Source organism: Amblyomma mixtum, chromosome 1, assembly GCF_055824585.1.
Source record: "Amblyomma mixtum isolate Tamu chromosome 1, ASM5582458v1, whole genome shotgun sequence".
In the NCBI taxonomy this organism is placed as follows: Eukaryota; Metazoa; Arthropoda; class Arachnida; order Ixodida; family Ixodidae; genus Amblyomma; species Amblyomma mixtum.
In genome coordinates, this window is record NC_143012.1 from 25,014,718 (window position 1) to 25,032,798 (window position 18,081).

At 48.3% G+C, this 18,081-nt stretch overlaps 1 long non-coding RNA gene across 1 annotated transcript; it reads right to left on the reverse strand.

The window, feature by feature from the left end:
* Window positions 1-14,542: 14,542 nt before the first annotated feature.
* Window positions 14,543-15,204, reverse strand: LOC149365774 (uncharacterized). The gene is made up of 2 exons (XR_016282990.1): window positions 15,057-15,204; window positions 14,543-14,943 (listed from the first exon to the last, which is right to left on the reverse strand). It is a non-coding gene; the product is annotated as an uncharacterized LOC149365774 (long non-coding RNA).
* Window positions 15,205-18,081: the final 2,877 nt, after the last annotated feature.

Consider the following 18,081-nt stretch of genomic DNA (forward strand, 5'->3'; position numbering starts at 1 on the left):
ACCTTCATGACACGCGCATGTCGCGCAGTCGTGGTGCCTGAGAAATTTTACTCTCATGAGGAAAGGGGTCGCTTTTCCTTCTTTTTTTTGAGCTCTGATGTCCTGAATATCATTCTAGAGGTTGGCGTTCAGTGTCGCTCAGTATTAAAGGGAACACGAGAGCACGCGTGGCCGCCGCACTTCGCAAAGCGCTGCCTTCGAGAGCTGGCGAGAATCCATCTACTCCAAAGAAGCGAGCATTGACGCTGGATCAAGTTCACAACGTCTACGTCTTGGGCCAAAGTGTGCTGTTGAGCCAAAAATGCAACCTCCTCAGCTACTCGCTATGGTAAGGCGGGTTGCCCGACGAGCTGACGAAGAGCAGGTCAGTAGATGTGTTTCCGATCGAGTGATCTTGTGCTCAGCGCTGTGCTTTGTCCGTTCCTTGTATGACTTCGAGCCGTTGCGCTGTTCTACAATAGAGAAAACACACACACACAGATATATATATATATATATATATATATATATATATATATATATATATATATATATATATATATATATATATATATATATATATATATATATATATATATATATATGAGAGAGAAGCCAACAGCCACAGAAACCAAGGGACACAGAGGATTTTTTTAATTAATTTATTTCGTGGTGTTGATCAATTTAGACTACTGCTGAAATGTTATCGCTTAAAGATAATTGATTAGAAAAACAGAAGAAAAAACAACCACGTGCCGCCGGTGGGAGCCGAACCCACGACTCCCATATATAAACGAAATATATATAAACAGGCGCTTCCAAACCTCAGCTTGCGGCGATGACAAAGGATCCGCGCCGCGCTGCGCAAGTCGGAGGGAAGGCCAAAGGCGAGCGGATGATCAAACCCACTCGCGGCCGTTGTATTCCTTTAGGCGAGCGAGCCGGCAACGCGCTCCCCGAGGCCATTGTCTCATCACAACAGCCAAGGCCGCCCGCAGCTGCCTCACCAATGCACACACGCCGGGCTCTCTCATATCCTGTCAGCGTCCCAACCGCATGTGTTTGTTGTTACCGCGAAAGCTATTGTCCAACGGGATGCTCGTGCCAGACCCTTTCGCTGTCGTGAAAGTACCGCAATTGCTCGGATGCTTGTGTCAATATGTAGTAACCTTGTTAGAGCTTAATTTGTTATACACAAGTTGTGGCGCCATCTTTCGGAAAATAAACAAACTGTTTATTGCAACTTTAAACGTTTTAAAACTCGTCGCCAATAGGTGCTAATTATTATAGCGGGCGCTTTTGCCATTTAGTTTTTGGTGGAATGGCTTGAAAGGTGCCCGAATTTAGAACCACAGTTTTGCAACTGGCATGTAGACTAGAAACTGTGCCGTTGCGTAAGAAAGCCCCAAGGAGCAGCCGCGAATCGAAAATGGAAGGTCGCGAAAGCTGTGCTCTGTCAGGGAGTAACTTCTGGCGCGTTTTGCGCACAACACTATAGCCACGGCCGCTAGATACGCTTTGCATCAAGCGGCCGTGCTATAGATGGCAACGTTTCCGAGCATTATGGCTTCAGCCCATTCTTATGCGGTGGCTTCGGAGTCATTCTGTTCGACGTCGGCTAGGCTTCGCCGGTCGTGTGTACAGACGCATTTGAATGCTCGAGACCTTCGGATTCGTCTTCAATGAGGCGCCGTAGCGGGCTGTCGTCTGCAGCGAGGAAGTTTATTAATGCGAAATCATTATATGACTCATCGACAACGAAACCTCTCGTTTGTGTCCACCAGCAGTGGCCCGAAAACACCAATGACGTCACCATTGTCTTCCATGACATCAGCAGTAAACCATGAGATAGTAATGGGTGACCATAGGCAATGAGGCAAAAACATGGGATGTAGGTATATGATGTTCGAAATGCTGTCTTGCGTCTCTTTTGCGGCGGTTTTGAACGAAGCGAAAGTACGCTATGGCTGCCTTATATCTACATATCTTGCTTCATCACGGCCTGCAAGGAAAAATAAAAATGAAGTTGCCTAATTGCGTCAAAGCTCATTGTACGATAAGAACCAGACATACGCAGGAACACTCACTGGTAGCAATTTTCGCCCGCACAAACACATTTAAAAATAGTTACTTCCCTAGAACTGTATCCGAATGGAATGCATTACCTTCTCATATTTTTCTGTCCAGCAATTTTGTCGCATAGTTGGAACGTCATCTCTTTATTTCGTGAGTTTTGTTTGTTTTGTGTTGCGATGCCTGTCCATATATTCAATTCTGATTGATTGTCTGACTTATTATTTTTTTTCTCTATGCATATGCTTGTCATTTCTTGTATTGCAAAATGTTTGAATGTGCCCCGCCTGCTAGGACCATGCATGGTCCGCAGTATTTCAAATAAATAAATAAAATATACAGCGCAAGAAAGCGACAAAATATTACTCGCAGCCATCTCGTTCAGTGATTCATACACACACACCCTCTTATCAACAGGTTTTTGAATAAAAGAAAAGGAAACACCTCAGCGCGCACCGCGACGCATTTACGCCTGTTCCGGTCGCATTTCAAATCACCCGCTGGGACGCCCGGTTTATAATCACGGGCCGTCGTGAATCTAATACGCGCTGATACCAGCCCGACCACGTTTGTACGCGTCTTGTTGGCTGTGCTTGCAATCCGCCTCGTCATAAGTCTCTTGGCTTCCTGCCTCGCCGCCTCGTCGTGTAGGGCGTGTGTACTTCATCATCATCATCATCAACACCACAAATTAGGGTGAAAAAAATAAGAGCAAATGCCGCGTGTTGCACTAGAAAAGGCCCCTGCTGGTTGAAGCGCGCATTGGTCGATGACACCGATAGTGTTACTGAAGCCTTCGGTGGACTTTATTAAGCTCTGCACGTGTCCCCTGTAGTTCGCATGAACAGGCTGCACGGCGTCACATTCCAATGACGCAGTGCACACGCTAAGGCGTCCGTGCAGTGATCTCAGCCGCCATATGGGGTGACGTAAGCGCCTCTTCGCTGTCCATGCGTTTAGGCCTCCGCATCACGTCCTCCGGTCCTTCGGCCCGTAACTCCCTTTCCTTCGTTTACGCAAGACTGCCGCTTGGACGTAAGACACTTCGATGTCTTGAGAAAGACGCGTTAGCCACGCACGCCGATTTGGACGTGGTTTCGTCTACAAACGTGCGTTGGTTCTTCTCTTTTCTCCATCGTCTGCTCAGCAATCTGTTGTTAGCTCAACGATCGAAGTTCACCGGCTGCGTGGGTAAGATCAAGCCGATGGTGCTGCTAAGCGGAATTTGCGTATTTGTTTTGCCGTTGAGGGTGGTGCAGGCGAAAAAACGAAATGTAAGATCACTATGGCTTCCCAGCCGAGCCACGCATCTAACAGCCGAACTTCGTTGTAACGAAACGGTTTGTATAACGAAATAATGGATATAACGAAGGAATGAAGATTCCCTTTGGAAGCTCAGTCAACACGGGCTGTAACGAAATTACGGCTATAACAAAGTGATCGCCGGGCACCTTCACCTTTGTTTAAGCGAGGTTTAACTTTCTTTCAGCACCGGCGCTAAAGCATCCCGGATTCCCTGTAGAACTATCCGGAGGTTGGGCTAAAGGAACAAAGAAAATAAACGTGTCGATGATACGAGCTTAGAAATCTTATACTTACTCTTGTCTCTCACTCGCTGATTGCTTTAAAAATCATTCTTCTGCCTTCAGTTGTGTTGTTGCGAGATTTTTATTTATTTTTAGCCCTGTGACGTCGCCTGCCGAATCTCACCAACCCCTCACAGTGCGTGCCATTTTCGATCTAAGACGGAAGCCAACGATCACCGAAACCAAGCAGCAGAGGGGATTAATATATATATATATATATATATATATATATATATATTCCCACCGGGCGCCAATGGTTCTGCCAATGGGAGAACCTCACCTGGTGCTCGGCTTCTCTGGGGTGATATAATTGGTCTTTGACACCACCCTGTGTACACCGAAATCACCTGCCACGGCACTCCTCGGCCAAAAGCGCCTTTGCGCCATTAAAAATTGTATTTGTCATCATCGTCACCATCATCATTTGCGATCACCGATTCCATTGATGCTTTCAGCTACGAAACTCCGAATCAAGTTCGGGGAATACTTGTTTAGTCAGTTGACGTAGGCTGTCAGCAGAGCCGAGTCCTATACGAGCTGCGAAATCTGATACCCACTCTCTCGAGCAACTTTTATTTTCAAAGTTTTTAGCGGCCTTCGCGAGTTTCTCTGGTTGCCTCTAGTGGCGTCACATCGAGCTTATCTCTTTACCCGCCTTGTTCTGGACCCATCGGAATACCGGAATGGATGCGTGGACACAGCTGCGAGTTTCGCACATATCGAACATATCTCTGCTTCGATCAAGCCAGTCTCGGAGTTTCGTAAGTGCGACGATTGACGAACATCGCCGTGTGGTTGGCGGCGCGAAAAGCACGTCTTGTGTCGCAGAGGCGGCTTCTGCGAAGCGACTGGTCAATAATGTTGAGCAATAATTAATTCATCAAATACGCAAGCCTTCACGTATATAGACATTCGGTTATAGAAGCAACCACTGTCTTCACGAAGGTTTTGAAAGCCACGAGCGACGACTAAGCCGACCTTTCAGTTACCCAGCTTAAATAGACATGAGCCTATTTATACTAGCATATCAATACGAAAATAGGCATGGGCCGGACATGTAATGCGAAGGCAGGTAACCGGCGGTCCTTTGTGGCAGCAGAATGGCTTCCAAAGAAGGCAAGCGAGGCAGGAGGTGGTAGGAGATCACGAGGAAGGGAGGCAACCCGAAAAGTGGTCGAGGGGGCTCTTTTTACCATCTGTCTGCTGACCTTTTAGACAACATTTCTTTCAGTCTGAAGTGACCCGACTTGCAGCCCTACTCTGCTAATACGGACTGATCATACCGGAGCACATCTTTCACCGAGGACAATTATACCTACGCCATTACTGCTTCGAAAAAGCACCGCATGCGGCGTCGAAAACGTAATGTTACCGGTGATGTGAGGGGGTTTTAGCATGGAGGAGAAGTACCAGCTTAGGCACATGTTTACCGGGCGCCTTCTGCGCATGCGCAGCTGGTACGTCTCCACTATGCTAAAAGCCTCACGATTTTAGCATAGCGGTGACGTATTAGCGTAGACGTGAACCGGATCAACCTATGCTAACTGCATACTCGCAGTGACAGGTGCGCACCTATCACTACTCATGTCATGTGCAGCGAGCTTATGTCGATCCGGTTCACGTCTACGCTAATACGTCACCGCTATGCTAAAACTCTCCGTCAACTGTGTACGCCAACGACCTGGGTTAACCTGTGCTAACTGCGCACTCGCAGTGACAGGTGCGCACCTACCACTACTCATGTCATGCGCAGCGCGCTTACGTCGATCCGGTTCACGTCTACGCTAATATGTCACCGCTATGCTAAAACTCTCCATCAACTGTGTACGCCAACGACACTATCGGGCACGCAGTTCTGCGCAATACGAGAGCAGAAAGATGGGCCGCTCGGCTGTCGCCTAAACAGCGCGGGACAAACATTTCGAGCGCGTTTTTCCGCCAGACTACATGACGACGTACGATCGGCCGTCTGTCGGAGGAAGTCGCGGCGGCGGCGGCGGCAACTCGCACGCAGGCGGAAAAAGACGCCCCAGACTCGTGGGCGGCAAACCCTCGGCTCCTCGAAAAGAAAAAAACAACAACAACAAAACAAGTGGGAAAGGAGAGCATGCGGAGGGGAGTCGTCGTCTGTCGGCCCCTCCTGCGCATGGGCGGCCGGGAGTCATGCGCGGAGAGGAATAGAAAGAAGCAAGAAGAGGGAGTCAAAAGGGTGTTGCTCGGAATCCGGGGGATTCCAGAGCACGGGGATCACGACAAACGTGTCGGGGGCGTATTACACGCGGTGGGTGCCGGCTAGCGGGGGAGCCGCTGCCGACGAGATGTATAGCGGTCTCTTTTAAGGTCTCCATTTTTTTTGCGCGCGTGTACGCTCTCTAGGGTCCTTCTCTCTCTCTCTCTCTCTCTCTTTTAATGTTTAAAACTTTCTTTATCGATATTTCTTTTTAATCTCTTCTGCCCTTCCTGTGATACTCAGCCTGACAAAGAATGAACGCTACACCCTTTCAAAGACGCCTGCAGCCGCTGGGGAAAGATCGTCGTTTTGGAGTTTCTTGCCTCAAAAATACATATATGCATTTCGAATGGGAAGATATGACAGCTAGCGGGAACAAACATCGACGTAGATCGAGCTGTGTAAATGCTTATATATTGCTTATATTTCATATATTAACTTATGTGCATATATTGAAAGAAAGACTGAAAGAAAAATTAAAAAAATTAAAGACAATTACGATTCTCCCTTATGCGAAATTTGAGCGTAGCTGTCTTGGTGTTTCAGCTGTGTAGGCTCATTGTTTTGCTTTGCTGTGTCGTACGCACGTCTGGCGACTATATTAGTTAGATAGATGTATTAGTTGAAGAAGACGATGTGCACTACAAACCGCGAAGTGTGTTGCAATTCACCACGTGACTTCACCGGCTGCAGCGATAGCCAAGTGCTCTCGTGCAGTGGCCATGGCTAACGCCTCAGCCGGCGAAGCTGATATGTTCGCGGCGCCGCGGGTTGGAATTCCAGGTCGCGGTAAAGTTTATTATTATTTATTTATTTATGACTTGGCTTGGCTCGGTTACACCGACGGCGGCGACGCGACTCAACCCACGAACGTTCGCTTAAGGGCTTCACTCTAAAAAAAAAAAAAGGAGCCATCGCTTCGATCACATGATATCAGAACAGCAGCTTGAATCCTTTTGTAAAGCGGTCTTCGTTGAAACAGAAGATTAGAAACTGTGATTATACAATTAGCATCCAAAGATATATGCCGTACGAACCGGTGGTTCTATCGTTATCGCACTGTAAGCATGTGAATCAATTTTCTACAGGATTTACTGTCTCTGCCATCGGGACGCTTCATCCTTTTTCGAAGCCGACTGCGCAGAGTTTGTCGCATTGTCCTTGCTATTCAAGCTCTGAACATATATGTGGCAAACGACCACCTGACAAAACCTGCGCATGTTGCGTAAATTGTTACTGGCAGGCGTTTTCGATGATGTTGGCATCTGTGTGGACCTGTTGCATGGAACATGAGAGCAAGTCTGTACGTACAGACTTGTCTAATCGGACCCGAATGCCCAAGCTCTCAGTCTAGTGCAGCATTAAGGTTATTTTCGCATTACAGCTGAACGTTTTGCCTCACTAGTCAGCGGAAAGAGTTCCTCAATAGACATCTTTAGCATACCGTGTAGCGTGTTACCGTTACCATTACCGGAGTACCGGGAGCCCGCCCACCGCCAGTGCGCACGCGCTGATTGGTTCAGATACGGCCGGCATTGCGCCCAGCTGCCAGGTGCCTGGCGTCCTCAAGGCGATCTGCGCATGCGCGCCGACGGCGCACAAGTTTCCTGTACTCCGGTAACAACTGCAGTGATACGGTACGCGATGGGCTAAATGTGTCTAAAAATACCATTGTTGAGGGACCGTTTTATGAATGTCGTTTCAGCAAACATGGAAACATAGGTTCCGCCCATGAGCTCTGACGTCAGCTATTGCAAGCATTCAATTACACACTCTAGAGACGTTTTAAGGGCGTATTTACGACTGACTCTTGCAATGCTTGGACTTTCTTCATCGCAAAAAAAAAAAAAAAAAAGTTTTCATGGTTTTCCCGTAGAAAATTTCTCACTGAGGGGAGCGGCCGTACCGCCTCCTCCCCTCTCATAAAACCTCCCCTCGCGTGTCTTACGTCAAAGGTCGTGCTCCAAATTTCGGATCAGATAGTGCGCTGGTTTTTGAAACGGGCATTTGTGGTGAACGACCCTTTGCAAACTAGAATGAATAAGGATGCCCGATACATGTTCACCTCCGCGTCTTGTAAAATGTCCACAGAACCGTCACAGAGCACTCCAAACCTGTAGCGGACAATCGGTGCTAGAAAGTAATTTGCTGTTAAATAAAAGAAAAGAAAACACGCATACTGACCTAAGGCCATCGCACCTTCGTTCTGAAAAGCGACGTAAAGCGATAAATTGTGGAAAACCCTTCAGAACTGGATCTGTGTTTATGCGACAGGCAAGGGATGTGAAATTCTTGCACGTACTACATAGTCTGCAGGCAGCGAGTATTGTGCCGCGTATAGAGTGTATCCACCGAGAGTGGAACATTCCATTAGCGAAGGCATCTTCTATCTGGCAACTGCGACGAGATCTGGAGAGGATCCCCCCCCCCCCACTTGTCGAACAAGAATCGCGTAGTAAACGTGTGATCAAGGTGAACCTGTTCGGGAGCAGACTCGATGTACGCACGTGTGTGTATGGTGGGGCTTATTCTTTTGTACGAGTCGTTCTTTTGTTTCTGGAGCTTCCCTCTCCTTGCCGCAACTCTTTCTCTCTCTCTCTTTTTTTCTCCCTTGACGTTTTTCCGGATTCTCCGGCTTTGGCACGCGCATATTTGTCTGACAGGCTCGCGCGGTCGCAAGCGTCGACTCCGAGCCGTCTACTAATCCGATGACTCATTGGCCGCACGCGCGGCGCTGACAACGGAGTCTGTGTGTCCGTTAGAACTCTACCCCTTTCATGGCACTTCCCCGTCGAGCATGTAAGCCTCGGTCCCGGCCAGTTCTAGCGCGGGCTTGCTTTTTCCTACGCAGTACGGAGTTCAGTACACAAAACATGATCAGACACTTAGATACACTTTCAAGGGGCTACATTCTAAGCAGAAAGGAGTGAAAACGGAGTACGCCGTTCTATACACCCTTTTATAAAAGGGAGTGCGCGCTATAAAACGGCTTACTCACTTTTTACTCCCATATAATCGTATTCGAATTTAGAGTGTACAAGAGCCAGCGAATTCGTTGCTGTTTTCGCTGTGAAATCCTTACATCGAAAGCATCTTGTTTGTGAAATGGGGCACAACCGTTGGGGACAATTATGTACTGGGATCAGCGTAAAATAAATGTTTTATAAAAAATTCCAACCTCTTCGCCCCGGTTGTAAATCCCGCCGCTACATTTCCTCTGAGTAGGTGATCACGTGGTTTCGAAGTGATGACGTCATGGGATTTGTTGGTTCGAAAAGCGCACGACTATTACGAAGACGTGGCCGCAGCACCCGGTGCAGATCTCGCTGTGAGAAAAAGATAATAAACACCTGGTATACCAATCCTGATGGTCACTTGCTGTGCTAGCCCTACAAATTACAGTGTGCGAACAGATTTCCGATGGCGTCGCGAGGTTGACTTAAAGTGATGATATTCTTTGGAATACGGCTACCCGTTATTAGCCTCAAATCGAATCCAATTACAGATAAAAAGCGTCTCGGACCTTAACGAGATCTTGATAAAAGCAGTGCATCTGAGAACTACACTCCAAACAGAAAGGAATAAAGAGGGAGTAAGCTTTCTCTTGCGCGCCCCCTTTTAAAGGGAATGCGTTTGAGGACAGCTTGCTACCTTTTTATTCCCATATGGGCATATTCAGGCTTAGAGTGTGTGACTGCAGATCGTACGCGAAAAGGTTCATTTAGAAAAGATAGTGTGCTAAAAGACTGCACAGAGACATAACAACGACTGGAAATGCGTTTCTCGTCGCACGTCCGTCATTTTGTCGTCCATAAACCAACTTTACGCACTTGTTTTGCAGTGTGCGTGTGTGTGCATATATATATATATATATCACTCCTGAAGAAGATCGGTCTTCCGATCGAAACGTCGAGTGGAATAAATATGTTTCCTTTAACGAAGCGTATACTTCGCTATATATATATATATATATATATATATATATATATATACTGCTCCGTACTGCGTACTGAACTCCGTACTGCATAGGAAAAAACAAGCCCGCGATAAGACTGGCTGTTGGCTTCTGTCATATATATATATATATATATATATATGTGGGTTTATGAGGATTTTAACGTCCCAAAGCGACTCGGGCTATGAGGGATGCCGCAGTGAAGGGCTCCGGAAATTTCGACCACCTGTGGTTCTTTAACGTGCACTGACATCGCACAGCACACGGGCCTCTAGAATTTCGCCTCCATCGAAATTCGACCGTCGCGTTCGGACTCGAACCCGCGTCTTTCGTTCGGGTATATATATATATATGTGTGTGTGTATATATGTATGTATGTGTGTATGTATGTATCTCCCAGGGCCAGCAGGAGAACCGGAGGCAGAAACAACGCACTTACAAAAGTACCTTTTTTCTCAGCCTTCTAACGCAACTATAGTCGCAAACATCTTACAACGCTTAGTGTACATCACACTCTGATCTCCTTTATTAAAAAAAAAAAAAGAAACAACCTTCTTTTGAACGGAGCGAAGCAGGGGCGTTTTGTATACGCGCAACAAAATGGTCACGACACCTAAAAGAAGAAAGAAAAATGTAGATCTCCCACACATATACGCTGCATCGCAAGCTTCACGCGAGCTCGTTATACGGCAGGGAGAGATATGTACGTGTGTGCCGGAGAAAAGAACAGGGAAGCGGCTCAGAGTGAGAGATATCTGAGGCCGATTCGGGCACGAAAAATCGTGAGCGCGCACCCATGCCTATACAACGCGACGGTCGGTCAGTCATACGAGTATAGAACCCATCGCTCTCGGCAGCAACCGACTGCGGGCTGGATTTCACCGAGATATGGCCGGAAAAGAAGCAACCGGTCTCGGCGGCAGGGACGGAAGAAAGGCCAGGCCGATGGAGCGGCGATCGGAGTTGGAGCGGGTGTTTGCAGTTTGCCTCGCTACATGGTGGCTTGGTTGTCTATTTTATTTATTTTTATTTTTTCTCCCTTCATATGCTGCAGCGGCTTTCCTTACCCGTACGCGGGCTCCCAGAAAGCAAAGAATCGTGGCTTACGCTAGCGCTATGCGGCCGAAGCAGTTAGACGGAACCGTCGTGAGTTACGTGAGCGTCGACTAGGCTTAGCTATAGAAGAGGCGGTGTAAGGCACGTCGTCCGAGCTTGCATGTGTCTTCTTTGCGGTCGGCAGCTTGGCAGGACGCGTTGTAGTCGTTCGGAGAGATTCGTTTCCTTCTTGGAAACAACCGACAAAAAAATCTATACCGTCTGTCGCTGTCCGTGCGACCTGTCTGGGGACGTGTCAGGAAGTTAACCAGGGATAGCTCTGTTGGTGCAATCCTAAGCTAGTAGTATTCGGCAAAAGCGTTATTATTACGCTGTTTCGAATTTAACAAACGCCGCGCGACGGGCAGCAGCGCGGTCGGCACGAAAGGGGTGTTTTTAATATTCCATTTGGGGCTTTCAGAGTATCTCGGCCAATTTACTCCTTTTCAGAGTGGGGTAAAACCAAGCGAATTCACCGTTTCGCTCGCTGATTTAATGATAGGAGTAAAGGTGCTTTATTACCCTTTTTTACTCCATACTGACTGAGCAAATATTCTACGACATGAAGTTTGAAGGGCGACATAAGCCATTAAAGCTCTCATTGCGGTTCATTCTTGTTTGTAGTGCATGCGCGGACGATATTCAGACATACTGCCCTTGATTCACACTTACACTTGCGAAGAATTAAGTGGTTCCATAGTGCTAAAAGCCTGAACGGTCGGTTTTACAGATATTCTTGGGTACCGATCACCCTATAGCTCGTCGGCACTAACTTCGTCAGCTATCATGTTCCACAGCTGTGCACATAATAGGAAGCACGCGCTACTTATTAAGCAGCGTTGACGCAGATTAGTTGGTAATAACGCTATTTTGAAAACTGGTTGGTTTATGGGGTTTTAACGTCCCAAAGCAACTCAGGCTATGAGGGACGCCGTAGTGAAGGGCTCCGGAAATTTCGACCACCTGGGGTTCTTTAACGCGCACTGACATCGCACAGTACACGGGCCTCTAGAATTTCGCCTTCATCGAAATTCGGACGCTGCTACCTGGATCGAACCCGCGTCTCTCGGGTCAGCAGCCGAGCACAGTAACCACTGAGCCACCGCGGCGGGTACTTTAAAAATTACCAGGAAAGAAAACGTTATGAATTTGATTGGTATCACGTTGACTCATCGTCCAAGTGGAATCACATCGTGCCGCTGGCTCAGACGGGGGATGTGCCATTAAAAGCCGGTGTTGAGACTGATGCGAACGCGTTTAGCGTTTAGTGAATGCGCTCTTGTTACCGCGTGCTCCCGTCACGTGTCGCAATGAACAAAATAAGGGCACCGCCCTTACGACACATTATCATATCCAAGCCGACGAGCGTGCACGAAGCATCAGCGCGGAAAGTGATCGAGGTCGTAACTTTGCCGACGCAGTTAGCAGAATACAGCGACGCGTCTGGCAACTATTGCCGCGCACGCGCCTCCTCCTCATCTCGGACGATCATGCAGACGATCGAGTCGGGGGCCGCAGATCGCCGGAGGCGGTGTCGTGACGGAACCGGCCGCCATCGTGAGCGGCGTTCGCTATCGCCCGAAAAACAATGGGTCGTAGTACATGCGAAGACGCTAATGGTTCCTTCGCGCGTTCTAATTCCCTCGAAAACAACGCCGCTGCCGGCGCCAAGGCGGAAACGATGGATCAATTCCAAGCGCACGAGAGATGAAGGGAGAAAGTGCGTTAGGCCTAGCGCGAAGAAAAGCAAAAGCCGTACGCTTGGCGGGCGCGATGCCTTGCTGCCTCGTGTTTAGTTAAAGCGGCCCGCCGCTTACAGTACGCCTCCGGATGGGGGTGTAATTGCAGCGGCGTGCCGATAGTCGCCCGCACGACGCCTCGATCGCTTTTTGAGCAGCGGGCGGTCATTGGTATAGCGGGCTGTGCAAATCATTAGGCCGTGGTTAAGGGTTTGTTTACTTCCTGGTTTGGCCGCACCGGAAGAGTCCGCGTACTTACCGGACTCTGAATGGCTCTTTTGGTTTGTTTCTCATGTTGGCGAGAGACCGAAAGAAAAATTATTTTCCTTTTTTTTTCGCATACAGCGTTTCTAGGTGTCTTGAGAGTTTCCATTTGTGCGGTGAAAAAAAGATATATATATATATATATATATATATATATATATATATATATATATATATATATATATATATATATATATATATATATATATATATATATATATGATAGTGCACGTTACAACTCCCGGTGGTGGAAATTTCCAGAGCCCCTCACTATGGTGTCCCTCATTGCCTGAGTCGACTTGGAACGTTAAACCCCCATAAACTACACACACACACACACACACACACACACACACACACACACACACACACACACACACACATTAATTTTAGTTTTATGTGAACAAAAATATGCACAACGCTTTTAACGCCCTGCATTCTTTATTTATACGGGGGCGTACTGCGCCTTACGCACAGAACTTTTTATTTCAGTTCAGGGAAGACAAGTTTGAACGATTAACAGGGTGGTCCATTCACATTTTAATCAACGTGACGCCTTTACGAGCAGGCGTCCAGTGAAAGCTTTCATTCGACGTCTTAAGTTCACCGAAACACACCCTGTTCTGCATAGAGTGTAAAGTGGGGAACGCTGCAACCCACAGTGTTCTCAAGGAAACATCCTAACACGTGAACGTTTAGTTTTCTACTTGGCATACAGCAGAACACATGCACACACTGACCACACTGAGACCCATCCTATAGTCTGAAAGGAGTACGTACTTGCGCGAAAGACGGGACGAAAGCAAGGGAACACAAACGACATGTATGCGCTTTGTACATGTCGTTTGTGTTCCCTTGTTTTCGTCCCGTCTTTCGCGCAAGTACGTACTCCTTTCAAGCTATGAACCAACTCGCCCAGATTAGAGTTTTAATTAACCCTATAGTCGGATACAACTTAAGTCTGCAGTGAAGCTCCGCCCACATTCAGCCTCCGCGGACAGAATTCCTCCACGACGAAAAAGTAGTCCGCTGGATAAACGTTTCTTGTTACCTGAGCAAGAAGCCTATCACAAGAAATAGATTATGAGCTCTAGAATTTTGATACGTGGCTTGTATGATATAGTCAAACATTAAAAAGCTGATTTCGTTACCTGTTGCGATTGGCCAGCGGAGCGATTGCCCGCGGCCCAGTGTTAGCAACTGCTGTTTTTTTAAGTTGCATCCTACTTTAGCTCTTCTACAAGTTAGACGGTTCAACATGTGCACATCCAAAGTGCTTCTCAAAAGGTACAGGCATCTCTGTTGTGAAATGAACAGTAAGTTTGCACACAAGAACAGAGGAAAATGTGTGTTTTCACTCATTCTCACGTATTTTTCATTGGTACCTTTGAGCACGTTCCTACCGAAGGTTTTCTGCAAAATGTACAGTCTAGCACGTGTACACGCAGTTCGTCACAAGACAACATCTTTGGCACACACTCTACCCCGAACTCTTCTTCGAAAACTACAATAACACACTCGCACAACCGACGCCTTCTCCTGGACATGCACCGAGACACGAGCACGTTCTGCAAAGCCTTCATGTTTCTCTTGTTTCGTATACAACAAAAGAGACGCCATCTAAGTGCTTTCTTTATTTTATTTTTCACCTTCTCGCACGTAAGAAGACAATGGCAGGTTCGTGTAACATTTCTTCTGTCTCCTCCCGAGCGGGCGACGCGCCCCTCTCGGCAAAGCAGACGGCGCGGCGCTCTTATTTCGGTAGCACGCTGAAGCCCGGCAAGCGTTCTGGCGGCCCGCTATCCCGTTTTGCCCTGAAAAGAAAGCAACATCAAAAACGGCAAGGTAGCGGTATAAAAACGAAATACGGTATGCTCACGGCAAGCATCGCCGAGACGCAAAAAAAAAACGAAAACGGTTACGGTGACGATTAGCGGCAACAGGCAGGGAGAGGGCAGGCATGGAGGAGGTGCGAAGACGAAACCCGACCGATGCAGCTTGAATCCAGGGTACCGCCGCAGGCTGCGGTCAACGGAGAAAGAACGAGTGAAAGAGAGAGAGGGGGGATTAAAAAGAGAGACTAGTAGACAAGAAAAGAAAAACGGCGTTGTTAGGCCTAACTGAGCCAAGCGCACAGGTGAGTGGAAGCACAGAGGTCCACGCTTGGCGTCGCCGTCTGCGAGATTCTTGGTGGCTCCCGGAGCGCCAACCGAAATCGTGACGGCGCGAGAAGCGCGCAGATGGGTCGGCTACGACGCTGAATGGAAAGAGAAAAGGGAAGCGGTCAAGCCGTCCGTGGTATGCAGCGTCGAGAAAGCTGCAAGGGACGCCGAGTTTACGAGGCCGATTGAAGAAGAGAGGGAGGGAGCGATCGGCCTCCGCGCCGCCGACGGGGGCGCCCCGCGTTGGTCATTACGCAAGCCGGCGGGTATTATGCGCGCGACGAAGAGGCATGGCTGACCGGCATGCGATCGGCGTTCTGCCTGCGAGGCACCATTTCCCTGCTCCCCTTTTATCCTCCTCCGTTTTGCTTCTTTTGATTCCTCGAGTCTTACGCGCGCTCTCGTCGATAAAACGCGTTTTGTATACGCTTTGCCTGCGAGGTTCGCGTGGAACGGATCGTTGAGAATTCGCCGGTGAGCGAGGTTCTATGCACGTATACGCGCGGTTATTGACGCCCCTGAACTTGGCTCGTTATTGTTCCTCTTCTCGTGGAGACTGCGCCGTGGGCGAGAACTTCTTGAGCTTTCGTCACAATACGCCCCGAACAAGATGGCAGCATACCTTTCTTTTGGTACCTAAGAGTTCATAGTCCCCATATAAGGGGTTTCATTGGGGGGAATGCCACGCGATTTAGAAGATTTCAGTTCGTTCCCGCGGAAGCCGTTGTAGACCGACCGGCTTCCAACAAAAACCGTTACAATCTGGTCGAAATCCAATATAAGTCATTCTAATCTAACTGAAACTCTCGGGAAGGCATAACACTGCGATTCCTCAAAGGTCGAAGGAACCTGTGAAAATCCACTTTTGAACACGTTTCAAGATATATAGAAGGGTAATCTAGCGCTGCTGTAGTCAACAGAGAGCACCAATATTTAGTGGTAAAATTCAATTTCTGTTTAAATATTAAATAGGTAACATCTAGTACAGCGAATTACCTCCTCTTCATGCCGCTTCCGCGTTTTTACAGCGACAGCTGTATATGCGGCAATCGGCGAAATAACGTCGGCGCCGTCCGCTCCCCCATCTCCCTCCGCTCCTCATTCTCTCTCTCCCACTCGCTGCACCCGCCGCGCCAGTGATGGATGGCGGGCGTCCGGCGAAGCAGACAGGCGCTGTGAGGGGAACGGGAGAGGGCGAAAGCGACCGTGCGTCACGCGTGCCTGTTTTACGACTCGTGATTGGTTACGTCTCCCGGCTGCCGCTCTTAGAAAAATCAGCTCTTTCTCTCTATGATGATGTTTGTCCGTAACAAAAGACGCCCTTAATTCGCATTTTTCACAAGATGTCGCGCCCTCTGGGGAGTGGCGAAAATTCGCCTGCCACTGGTTGAAAACAAACGCCCCTGCGAAGCGCCGGCGCGATCTGGTTCCACGAGGAGCTAGCTGCACCTGCGCTGTGGCAAGTGTATGTGCTTGACAGCTGCCGCCATCTGTCGCATGCGCCTGTCACTAACATAAACAGCGCATGCACAGTAGGAGCTGGAGGAGGAGAGGCGCGCATGCGCAGAATGGCCTTGTTGAAAAGGCGGGTTGGGGATCAAATGTCGTGGAAAGATTTCCCCGCATAGGGCAGCAGGTGGCACGCACCAGCTCTCCCGGAAGTAGAAGGCGTACGAGGTAGTGCGTTGACAGACATGAGTAGTATGACTAGCCAGTAACACATATGATAATCCCTTCAGCACATCAGATAAGCCCTTCATATAATACTCATACTGTCCTCTCATCTTTTTCAATTAAACGCCTCCCATCTTAACGCGAATCCCGACACCATTACTCCCTTCCAAAACGTTTCAGCACATATTTTCTCAGACGGTACAAACTTCCGACGGACGTCCAGTCAAGATCCGAACGTCCAGAAACGAATTCGGACATCAGCCGGAGGTACGACTAACGTACGACATGTACGTCCCGAGTTGGACGTCCATAGGACATCCAGATGTCAGCTTTTGGACGCTCGTTGGGCGTCCGTGGGATGATTGGCGAAGCTACTATTCCTAGTTTGCCAGATCCATGTCGGACGTAAACGGATCTCCGTTGGACGTCTGAACCTCCGTAAAAGGACGTCCGTCGTACCTTCATGGCCGTCTGGGTTGTCATCTGCGATGTCCTGTTGTTCATTCATGCGACAAGAGCTCCCAGTGGCGCCATCTAGTGCAGCGGCGTAGAAATGGCGGTGGACGAGGAAATAAAAGCAGCGAGGAACGCGAAACGTGGAATCCCATGAATCAGCCGCGCGACCCAGAAAAGCAGGCGTGGGCACGTGCCGCTTGGTGCACCCGTGGCCACCAGATTCCGATGCCTGGGCGTGCGAGAAAATGCGCGCCTTCGCGGCGAGCTCCTAACGCGGCTGCTTGTGAAACACAAAGTCGCTATCGACTGTCTTCAATGCGCATCACGTTGGATCCGCAACGTTGTTGACAGCATATACGTACACCGTTTTTTTTTTCAACATTTTGAGCAGAGGATCACATCACATTCCTCTGAGTCATCTCTATCCGGCACAAAAAAAAAATGTGGCGGGGTTTGAGCGTATCTAAACCGAGTAGACGTGCGAAAGCATGTGTTTAGCATGACTGGCGTATGGTTTTGCTTTGCTGGGTTGTCGGTGCGGCTGGCGACGATATTAGACTATTCGCACCACCCAGCAAACCAAAAACCTCTCAGAGACGTCTAGCTAGACGTCTCTGAGAGGTTTTTGGTTCGCTGGGCACCGATGGAAGTTGACGAAGGCGACGACGTGCAATGCACAGGTGTTGTAGGATTTTCGTGTTCTCTTCTTTCCTTTTACTTTTCTCTCAAAATTTATTTATTTATGATTATTACGTTTCAATTAATATATTTTAACCCTCACCTCTTTGTTTCCTCAATTTTCATTGCAGTCTCCTCAAAATCTCTCAAAATTCATTATTCGTTTTACAGATTCATCAAACTTCATTTA